Below are 12,607 nucleotides of genomic sequence, written 5' to 3'. Positions count from 1 at the left end.
TGAGTCGTTTCAAGGTCCTATCATAACAATATCAAAATCTTACTAATGGCTTAATCAGAATTGGACTCCATATTAATCTGTTAAATTTGCCTCGCTCGTGGTAGCGGTATCGAGCGGTAGTTTTTTCCCAATTTCCGGTGAAGCAAATTGGGTGTGTTAAGAGATTTGTACGATAACGCAAGAGGGGGAGGCTCCGATTAGTGGATGGAGCTGTTCTTGCCGAGCCTTACTGTAGTTACGTATACTAGCAGATACGTACGTATACTTGCAGGTACGTGCATATACTTGTAGATTACGTGCGTATACTTGCAGATACGTGCGTATACTACAAATTCTAGAGTATTCTATGATTAGGTAAGTATACCTATACCTAACTCAGAAAGTAACTAGTAAAGTATACATGCACTTGGCTCTAGACTATAGACCTAGCTTCGTGCTCGCCCTGTTAATAAAACATATTAAAACCTGTTACATGTTTAATTAGTTATTGATAAATTTTGTAAATAACCTTGTATTTTTTTAAAAAGGTATGAAAAAAACTAGGCTATGGATGCTGGAATTCAGGCCATAAAATCACAAATATAAAAGTCATTTTCTTTTCAAGCTCCGCGCGATTATCTGACTTCCACTATCTGAACTTTAAAATTTAAAAAAAACTTTAAAAGTAATTTGACAACAACACTGCCATGGAAATAGTCTCTTTAAATTTTCTTCCTAAATATAAACAGAGCGTTTAAAGTGAAAGGCTTGTGAAGATGAATCGGCCCACTCTTATTTAGCCGGGGCTTAGTCGCGGTGTCCACATAAATTAGCGGGACCCGCGCAGATTTATCTCCCGGAAAAAACCTGATTAATCACTACATTCAAAGACGCCAAGTCACGACGCAAGAAATAATTAATAGCGGGCTACTAATGTGCCTTGAGTTAATTTAAATTGCTTGAATTAAAAGCCTAGTGTACTGGAAGTAATTAAGAGAAGTTTTTTGATAATGGCAAGCGAGTTGGTTTCATGTTGAGAATATTTGTTTTATTCCGGACATGCATATGAAACTACGAGGGTGTTTTTGTGTGTTTGTACTCAGGAATAAATGTTCAGAATTTTATATAGTTATTTATTTAGAGCCCACTGTGTCCCACTACTAGGCAAAGGGCTCCCGTCTTTTTTCCCAATCATTATATACATATTTATAAAAATAGACAGATGGAATTAGATGCAGATTTCTGTACAGAAAGTCTATTCAGATAGAGGTTCAACGTGACATTTCAAATATTATAGGTTTCTTCTATGTTATGTATATTGACGAGTAGAGTCGGGTGAGGAGTTAGTGGAAGTTAAACACCTTATGTGTGATAGTATAAGAACATTCTGAACGTTTATTCTCTAAATGCCTATTGTTTTATACACGTTAGGTTGCGCTGACACAAGCAATATGCGTTTATGTCGCAGTAAACCAAAGCGTTACTGCTAAACTAAAAGTGGACATTTACCACATTACACCTCCCCCGAAAGTTCCTCTCACCGCCGGGGTGGCAGAAGAAAAAATTGAAACGCATGTTACTTGTTTACAATTTTTTCTGAAATCAATAAAAAAAAATGTTAATAAATTGTATAGGTATAATGGAAACAATCTTTACTTAACTTGATTTTATGTGTCGTATTAATGTCGTAGTCCTTGTAAAAAAATATCGTTAATAAGAAAATATTATCTTCACTTAAAATGTTATTATCTCTCAAACGTTAAAATATTAATTTACTTCCTTTTCTCATAAAATATAAATCTCCTTCTTTAAAACATTTACCTACTCTTCATCTTTAAAACATTTACTATTCAACTTTAAAACATTTAGAAACAATTGGTATTCAACTTTAAAATATTCACTCTCGCTGTTTATAGTTACGGTATCTCCCATAATTCTGATAATAAAATAAACTAATGCCGTATTAAATGTTAAGCCTTTCACGGACACCTATAAGGTCGACTATGATCAAGGACATAACTGGGTTGCGCCTCTGTGCGCACCTTCACCTATCAATGCTATCCATAGCAATTCTTCAATAAACACCTAGGGCATGGTCACCCTTTATCAACTCTATAAAATGGCATATCAGGCCAGGCTGTACGGCTCTGCCTGTACCTAGAGACACAAATACATTAAGACAATAAGTCTCCTACAACTTTCACGGAGGATACTGTATATCACACTATGATCAAGTACGAAGGACTAGTGCTCTAGCTATAAGGTCACATTTTATAAATAAATGTGCCTAAACTCCTTAAAACTTTCAAACTTGTACCGTACTGTAAGCTTTCTATAAAATAAACATTATTATTTAACTTCCAAAATTAAAAAAAAAATGATGTAATAAATCAAACTTTCGCTGTATATCAGGTGATCAGTCCGACACGTAGCTAAAGTATCAATCATTACTAAGAAACAATAAAATAATTTTATTGAATTGAGTTGTTAATTATTTAATCGTTATGCGATGTATCAAATTTCATTCATCGCTTATTAAAATATTCTAACTCGCGGCAAAGTCTCGCGGCTTAGTTAAGTTTTCTGTCGACGTGCGCACAAAGTGTGGCACGCGCTATAAATTGCAACATACATGATTGAGGACACTATTCGACACTTTTATATTTAATATTATATTATGACTTCTTATGAAAAATTTTTTATGCTCGAGACGAAATTGAGTTTAGCGACAACCTTTAATAATTATGAATGATTTAAATATGACTGCTACTGAATTGGAAAAAAATGCTGGCTTTTAGAGAAAATTAATTAAAATCATAAATTACATGTAGGATTTACATCCTATTGCTGCGTGGCTGGCCGTCCTCGGCTTCGTCTTCGTCCGGTCCGGTGCGAGTTCGCGACCGGCATTCTTGCTGCTGCTGGCGTGGCCTGGCGAGCTGGCACCTCCATGTGGCGCTCGCTTGACGCTTCGTATGGCTGGCTCTGTTTACGACGATGTTAGTGGGCCGGGATAACCCTGGACTCCTCTTGAAATGGGCCGGGATAACCCTGGACACCTCTTGATTTGCGAGCCGGGAAACCCTGGACAACGCTCTTCGATCTTCGCTCTTCTTGATTTCTCGTGGTTTCCGATTTTTGATGTTGGTTGGTTCTTCTCAGGTTGTTTCTTGATTCTTGATAAGCTGGTTGGTTCTGACTGCGTGGATTGGTGTTGAAAAAGTGGTTCTTCTTTTTTTTCTTTTCTTGCTTGATTTTTCCTTCTTTCTTGAGTGTTAGTTCCTTGTTGGTTCACTGGTCTGGATCGCCATCAAATATTATAAGTTTCTTCTATGTTATGTATATTGACGAGTAGAGTCGGGTGAGGAGTTAGTGGAAGTTAAACACCTTATGTGTGATAGTATAAGAACATTCTGAACGTTTATTCTCTAAATGCCTATTGTTTTATACACGTTAGGTTGCGCTGACACAAGCAATATGCGTTTATGTCGCAGTAAACCAAAGCGTTACTGCTAAACTAAAAGTGGACATTTACCACATTACACATTTATATATATTATATTTGAAGGAAAAGAATCGTATTCATTACAAATTAATAACAAGAAATCACTTTTCAAATGGGTATACCCGGCAATGTTTTTTAGAAAAGTTTTAACAAGATTGGTACCTATTTAAACTTTGAAATTGACACTAAATTTGAGTGAAAGATGTCGCATAAGTGATGGAAAGATGATGAAACTAACTCAAGTACATTTATTTAAATAAATATTTGGGAACAATCTTAACTACACAGATCGACCTAGCCCCAAACTAAGCAAACCTTGTGCTATGTGTACTAGGAGACGATATACATATTTTTTTTAGATAAATTTATATTTAGATATATAGATAACATTCATAACTAAGGAACAAATATAGTGAGGGCATTCATTTGTGTATTATATAAATACACAAATGAATGCCCTCACCGAGATTCGATAATTGCATATATTATTAAGAATTTTCCATTCGCAATTAATTTACAATACAATGCTTCCTCAGAGAACGCCGCGGAGATTATTGAAAAATATTTTGAAACAGAAGCGGCGATGTATTCATGAATATTGATGTATTCGTGAATATTCAACGCGGCGACACTGGGAATTGAAAACAGGAAGCAAATACAGATTTTAAAATATTATACCAAAACTATATTTATGCGGCGCATCTGATAATAATCATCTGCAGACGAAAGACATCCACTGCTGGACAAAAATTCCCACAAGGACTTCCACAATTACCATGATCAGGTTAACCGACCTCCTTACTGCGGGTGTCTCCCAAGCTGCTTGTTTGGTTGTCTTTCAGAACAGGTCTACACGCAACATGGCCGATTGGCTGCTACTATATCTATCAACTTTTTGGGATATTGGCCTTGGCTCATTTGAAAATCTCGTCTACTTCTGATGCAGTAGTAAGAATCCAAATAATAAGCTAATTTTTACGGTACGGAGTACATGCACTGTTACTGCTTGAAAATGGAGACCTCTCTCCAAAACATACTGTGTGAGTGACTAAAAGAGACTCACGAAAATTTTAATGCACTCCAAGTACTCATGACTGCCTTTATATATGACACAAAGATACCCAAAGATGTATCATAGTTCAAAAATCTGAATATGCCTCCAGACCGCGACCGCGGCTAGTAGCGGCCTGCGAAATCCACTCCGAGTTAGCATAAAACACGTCAAACCTATCGCCGCTCAAAGCTCCAATGCAGTCGGCTTTTGGGACTAATACGAGAGAGCATTTCAATCCCAAATGCACTAATTTTTGCGCACACTCTGCAAAATCAAACTTTGCACTAACATGCAGGCTAGATTCTAACTATAAGCAGGCGTGGCTCACTCCGCGATTTCGTCGCGTCGCTACAAGTACCTACAAGTACATGCGGCCCACACCAATGTTGGTGTCTCTAGCCATAGTAGTTGCCGCGTTTCGCTACGGAACGGACGCCTGCTTGCGCTTGCGCCACCTAGCGGTCATATCTTCTGTAGCTAGTGCTATTATTTATTCTGTGCTTTAAGTATTTATTTATTTAAACTTAATCGCACAAAATATATACAACAATGTACAAATGGCGGACTTAATGCCAAATGGCATTCTCTACCAGTCAACCATAGGGCCAAACAGAGATACCTTCAATTGGTGCAGAGAGAGAAAATATATTGAGTGAGTTAAAAAAAGCAAACTATACTTATAAATTACATAAATAAATTAAATATATATTAACTACCACATATTTATAAAATACATACTATAAATATAATAATGATGGATATTATTCGAACTCTTGCTTTAGCAAATGTTTACGTAACATCCGCTTGAAAGAAAACTTACTAGTAGCTTGTCTAATATTACTTAGTACTTGTATTGAATTGTAAAACTTTGATACAAATGAACACATTCAGTGTCTCTTACGAATGTTAGTGTCCCGATGCAGATGAGTCATCAAACCAAAGTTTGATGATATCCCATTGCTAGGTTTAAAAATGTAACTGCGTCAAGGCAAAAATCTGCAAGGCAAAATTATCGAAAATCTTTAGACGCCATTTTCTCAAAATAGTGCTTATGTGGGTAAACATATTATTGCTTATCAGCATCCAGTTGTGTAAATAGTGTGACATTTCTACAGTAGGCGCTGAAATGTCATTTATTATACTTTCTTCTCTGTTATTTACGAATACTCTTTAAAAGTTAAATGAGGAATGCGATAACAGACTGCACCGTTCCTATCCAATATCACTCGATTGATTAAATTACAATTATCGTTCGTTGTAAGGGAAACGATCTCATATCGGATCTAATCTTCTTCAGAATCACGGCGAGCGACGGGCGATACAATTTTCTTGTAAGAATCTTTCAGATCCGATCGGACAATGCAGACGAGTATGTATTGTGCTGAGATTGAATGAGTTACATTAGGGAACTGCACTGGCTCTATCACGGCAAGGTTGAGTGTACCGTAAATATACTTATTTGAAGTATAGTCCAGTACTACAACTATGGTCCATAAGCTCAACACGAGTTTTTTTCTATCTACTTGGAAAAGTAAATATCAAAACGAATGAATGAGAACAAAACTATATGTACGTTTATTTTATAACGTTTTCTCTCGTTTTCTGCATTCGATTGTAATCTTAACTAGGCCCCGTGACATTGGAGTATTCGACTCTAATATAGACAAAATCTCAAGGAAATTAAAAAAAAAACCAACTTAATTTGTGCAGTGACCTCAAATACGTTACACGCCACATTTACGTTAACGTTCGTTCGAGCCGCTCGCTCGCTCATCTTTTATAGTTCGACCCCATTTCTTATCACCTCACACACGCCTTTTTCTCAGGCCCTTCAAACGGGACAAGAAAAAAGATTAATATTGAAAATTTACTATTTTGTCTGTTCTAACAGGCCAATTCGAACGTACTGGCATCAGAATGATATTTAATGCTTCTTGTCCGCGCAAGCGAAATGTATGATAACTGAATAACATAATTTTAATAATTTATCATTCTCATATCAGTATACGTTCGAATTGGCCTGTAATGTAAAATTGGTTTCGCACTACGTCCGATCCGAATCAGATCCGAACCCGTGAAAATATGGTCCGTTGTAGCCGTAGAACTATTTCTATGGTAAGTTAGGTACGCACTACATCCGATCTCCGTCGTCCGATTTCTTTCCGTCATTCTAGAATCTCCATTCCGGAGAAGATGTTTGACGGACCGAATTAGCCTTAGTATTATTTGTATGAACGCTCGCGCACTGTGTCCGAGTTAAAGCCGAGCTGTGTACGAACCAGGGATCGGATACCGGTATTTTTTGTATGGGAACGGAAACGGTATTTTTCGTTCTTTGCTAATTACTTCATTTCTAATTGGGCAATCTAATAATACGAAGTCGTAACCTAAAAACACAACTGAGTCCTACATTTCGAGTATAAAATAATTCGTAAAATATGGTTATTTCTAAGTTTTTGAAAAAAACCGGTTCCGATCCCTGGTACGAACAAAGAGGCAGCGGGGCGGCCGGGGTATTCGGATAGGACTAGTGCGTAAGCCAATATACGAATTCGGTCCGAGTTAGACATATTTTCACGGGTTCGGATAGGAATAGTGCGTAAGCGAATATACGAATTCGGTCCGAGTTAGACCCATATTTTCACGGGTTCGGATAGGACTAGTGCGTAAGCGAATATCCGAATTCGATCCGAGTTTTCTAGACCCATATTTTCACGGGTTCGGATCGGATTCGAATCGGACGTAGTGCGAAACCGCTCTAAGACGAAAAACTGCCTGCATTTAAAACATAACGAAGGAGACTGTGACAAACAGCGACTACTGCTAAGATCTCACAAACAAGAAGATCGGCCGTATTTATATAGGCGAAGATTATATTCTAGAATATAAACAAAACCTAAGCGTACTTGCTGAGTTTCAAGCGGTAAACTTGTAATAATAATATCGAAAGTTCTGCCACAAACTCGCACTCCTAATTAAAATATGTCTGTACCAGTTTTCCCGACTTCCCAAACTAATCAACGTGAAGAGCTCTGAGCTCGCGTGTCGCCCGCCCTTTAAGGGATAGTGGAGATATGAGGTTCCATAACGGTTTTTATTGCGAGAGGGGCATTCATTACCTCGCGATTTATAGCCGGGCCAGCGGTCACTATGAATATAAGAGGTCACCTTTCATCCTTTCTAATAAATTTAATTCGCTGGAATATTGAAGGTGGTTATAGGACGTGATTTGAGGTTTGTTCGTCAAGTTATACGTGTATTAACTCACATTTAGAGACGTGTCTATCGCGAAATTTATTATATTACTTACCTTTATTTACCGACGTTTTGACACAGGTTTCACTGGTCGTGGTCGCGGCTGTAGTCTGTGCGGAAAGAGAAGAGTCGTGGAATGTATGTGGCCCCATACATTTCACGACTCTTCTCTTTCCGCACAGACTCTAACTGATGTCCCAGCAAAATGTTAAAATAGAAGTTATACCGGTTACCTATACGTGTTTTGGTTATAATAGTCGACCGGGCCAATTCCAGTTTTAGTTATTAGATCTGATTTCGATATGATACTGATCTGTCAGTGTCAAAAGTGACGTTTTTGGTTGAAGAAATGTCACTTTTGACACTGATAGATCAATATCATTTTGGAATCAGGTCTAATAACTAAAACTTGAATAGGTCCTCATGACAAAACGGGCTGGCTGGTATTTAACCGACATACAAATACAAATACAAATATACAAATATTCTCTTAAGATGACGACGATAGACGTATTATTATTATTGACCAAGACTACGTATTCTACGCCAGTACATTGAACCAGTGATACACTAGGCACCTACTACATTTTAAATGTAGAAATAGTAGTTCATGATCCCGTATCACAACTGTCCCGTATCGACATTACGAGTATGAGCGTCTGTTTGGATTAATGATCTGATGAACCTTTTGAGTTATGTGATTATGAGTATGCTTGACTGCGTAGTGCGTACCTAAGGCTGAAATGACTGTCTAGTCCTGAAACTTGGGGAAAAATCAAGTAGGTATATAAATATATTTCTTTTCTGAAAACTTACCTACATAATAAGTCTACCCATTTCTTTTTTACCACAATATAAGTTGACCTTGAAACTGAATTCCAAACAGCCATAATCGTTACGATCGTTTAACGGAGATTGTAATAATTCGTCGGCAGCAATTAAAAAGCCATGTAAATCAGTTTAATGTCCGTCCGTACGTGTTTGGAACGCGTGTTATAATAATAGGCATTACGGTATTATTGCGCCATAACTCTCCCGTCCGTAAAAATGTACACGACACGGCTCAGGTGGCTTGCAACGAACGAAATTTACAGTCAAGTGTTATATGGGTGCACTCATCACACTCTAAAATATGTCCCATAGCTCTTGTGCCAGCGAATTAAGAAGGGACATATTTTTGAGTAAGTTGTACTCGTATGTACCCATATTTTTACACTTGACTGTACATTGGCGGCTGGCGGTTATAGGAAACATTAGTTATTTGTCAGTTGATAGATTGCTCAGATAGGTAAAGTGTCATTCAATAGAACTTGCTAACTATGTAAACAAACCGCCATACTAAAATTGACACTGAATGTCAATTTACTAGTAATTTTTGTTTACATAGTTGGCAAGTTCTATTGAATGACACTTTAGTGTGACAATGACAATATTGGTACACGAAAGGTCACATTTTTGCTAAGTCACGCGTGACTTTCAGCTTCCTAAACGAATTTCGCACATAGAGTCCGTCTGAACTAACTTTGCACTTGATTAGAACAAACGTGTTCAAGTGTCATTATACCGACATCATATTTCCATAAGAGTTTGACATTAATAAAGACATTACACACTTTGTGTATGCACACGCAACGCAACGCATGACAAGTATTTATGTTTCTAAGCATACAAATTTCAGGGTTCAGATTGTCATAATGCATACGTTGCGTAAGTGGAATAAGTGTGTCCCTGCCTTTATACTAAGCCATGTGTACAATTTTGGACTCTGATTTCGAAGGGAAAGCTTCAATCAAACACCTCGTTTATTAGAAACAGAAGTATGTTTAATCTGGCTGAATTAAACTATCACACAAATCCTCTCTTTACCACAGAATAAATAATAGTACTAGGTACAGAAGACTCACTTTCTAACAAAACGCGTCTGTTACGATCAGGACAGGTATACCCGCTAGGTGGCGACAGCGCCACGCGCGGCTTATGGCTAGCCACCAAAATTGGTGTGGAACGGATGTACTTTTAGCTACCTGTAGCAAAGCGACGAAATCGCGGAGTGAGCCACGCCGTCTTTACACTAAAATAATTTGAATATCTTAAGTATCCTACGATAGACAACCGTTCGCTAGTTCCACGAATAAAAAGCGACATCTACCGTGAAATTGAGTAAACTACTTTAACTAGGCGTTTTATACACCATGTGTGCTACTCTTTTTACTCTGCGAACTCTGCATCGCAAATCTGATGGTAGAGTAATTGCGCCAGGATGAGGAATCGAGGAGGTAAGTTCGTCTCAAAGTGTCGTTAGTGCGCCCGCATGCGAGTCGTTAATTAGCCGTCACCCGTCACGTCGTCGTAACTGTCTGTCGTGAGCCTTCGCGGCTGCAATGGAATTTTGTGTGTAAGATCTATATATCTAACCTTGGTAGGTACTAAAATTAATAAAAACGTACCTACATAAGGTAAACGTCCCAGTCTAACTATAACTAACTAACTAGTCTAAGTATAACTGTCTTCTGTCGCATCTTACCTATTGCTAATGACATATGTTTAAAGATGACTTTTACTCGAACGTTTACCTTAGTTCTTTATTATAAATTTTTATTTGCGGTATGCAAAAAAAAGTTATTTTGTTGTTTTCATAAAAGTTTAAGCACAGAATATAATTATATATTCTGTGCTTAAACTTTTATGAAAACAACAAAATAACTTATTTTACTAGGTACAGAAGATTCACTCTCTAACAAAACGCGTCTAATACCTATTAATTACGACAGATATGACAAGCGCGAGCAGGCGTCCCCGTTCCGCGGTGCGCGGCAACTACCATGGTTAGACACCAAAATTGGTGTGGGCCGCATGTACTTGTAGGTACTTGTAGCGATGCGACGAAATCGCTGAGTGAGCCACGCCTGCTTTAAGGTGGACACTTCATACATAACTAAAACTAAACTGAAGGAAGGAACTGAAGAACATGACACAAGGAGCGAATCCTGTGCCTGAGATCAATGTAACGCAGGTTTCTGAAAGTATTAGCCTCAACAAAAAGCGGTGAACAATATAACCTTGTGCCTACCCGTTATAATTTAACATTGTCATCGCGTTTCGACTCGTAATGAGATCGAATCGAAGGCCGTATTTATTAACTGAGGAAATTAATCATTCCGTTGAGTAATTCGAATTGTTTCGGAGGTAATTTAGGAGTAGAATGCCTCTTGAAGCGTTTTAGTAGGATTAAATTATGTTATATCAAGAGTAAATATTGAAGTAAGTAAATATTAAATGTTGTCTCAATCATCTAATTTGGGACACTTTCGATTTTGTTACACTCATGTGCCTCATTAAGGCAAATTGGAGTCATATAGCACAATGTACTGTTCGTCTTAATGAAGTTTTGTTATTATACAGGGTGCTTCCTGTAACAGGAGCAATAAATTAAACTGTAGGCTGTACTCCTCAAACTGACCAACATTTGTTCAGCAACTTTTGAAAATAACTCATGTTTTGATTTTTATTACACTTTTAAGTTTATTCTAAAACGCAATGTATTGCAAATTTTGTTATGTTTAAACCGTGACAAGCAACGTCAAACACACTGATGTTAGCGTACTTTGAAGGCAATATTTATTTTGTATGAAAAAGAGGAAGTCTAAAGGATTCATAATTTTTAAAAGTTGCTGAACAAATGTTGGTCAGTTTGAGGAGTACATCCTACAGTTTAATATATTGCTCCTGTTACAGGAAGCACCCTGTATTTAGGAAATTTTTGTGCTAATAAATATTACTTACTTTCTATATGCTATCAAAGAGCATACTGTGCAATAATATGCGTTACTCGTGTTCGGGCAGTGCTACCATGTTGTTTGCCAGAGAATAATTAAAATACCTATATCGCAAAATATATCACTGATTTTTCCGTTTTTTGTTGTAATATCGGCTGTCACGGCTCATGTTAGCCCTCATCTGCTCATCGCTTCAATAAATCTGCGTACGAATAACATTCTGAATTCATTTCCCGTTTATTTTAAACCTAGCTATATACCGGGTGGTTCAGAGCGAAGGACCAAACAGACAGTTTCAAATAGTTAAGGATTAATTTGGAAAGAATTATCCCACCTGCACCATCCCACTAACCCGAGGTTAACCGGTTAAAAAGTTAACTCAGTATTAAATTGTACTGGTAACTATGATATCCCCAGGTTTAACCGGTTAACCTCAGAAGTTATGTATTAAAATAATTTTATTCAATTTATATCAATGTAGATCTCTATGTACTATGTAACGAAGCATCGAAATAAACATCTAATACTTACAAAATCGTAAAAACACTAACAAGTTTTCAATCTAATACATTTGATGGTTACACGTTACCACGAATGAACGTTACCTTTTTGGGTGAAGATGAAGACAGTTTGACAGACATGAACTGCCGGGGGTTGCAAAAATTAAATCGTGGATTATTTCAACTCCATCCTGTATATCACACCGACACGTGCCATACAGGCAATAATGAATAAGGAAGCGAATTACTTTATCCTTTTACACATTCCTTTATAAAATATAGCCAACTGAATTACTTTTATACTATAACATATTCCTTTATAAGCAAATGAGATAAGTGAACGAGCGAGTATAGTCGGTTGAGGCGAAACTTCGTTCATTAGAAGCGCTTTCAGGTTGCCTCGTGACTCTTCCCTGTTGCCTCATGCGAGGCAAATCAAGTGATAGTCGGCTAGTGGGTAGGTATGCTGCTTAAACAAATCTATTGAGGTTTTATAAATCGCGTGGAATGAATAGCAAGTCAATATAACAATGACATG

General features: G+C 37.3%; 1 protein-coding gene across 2 annotated transcripts in view; it reads right to left on the bottom strand.

Moving 5' to 3' along the window:
* The window catches only part of LOC134647777 (nephrin), a 514,499-nt gene that overhangs the window by 24,297 nt on the left and 477,595 nt on the right, over positions 1 to 12,607 (bottom strand). The window lies entirely within an intron of this gene.

Source organism: Cydia amplana, chromosome 5 (genome assembly GCF_948474715.1).
Source record: "Cydia amplana chromosome 5, ilCydAmpl1.1, whole genome shotgun sequence".
In the NCBI taxonomy this organism is placed as follows: Eukaryota; Metazoa; Arthropoda; class Insecta; order Lepidoptera; family Tortricidae; genus Cydia; species Cydia amplana.
The sequence above is the reverse complement of the archived record's forward strand: the minus strand, read 5'-3'. Positions and strand labels throughout refer to the sequence as shown.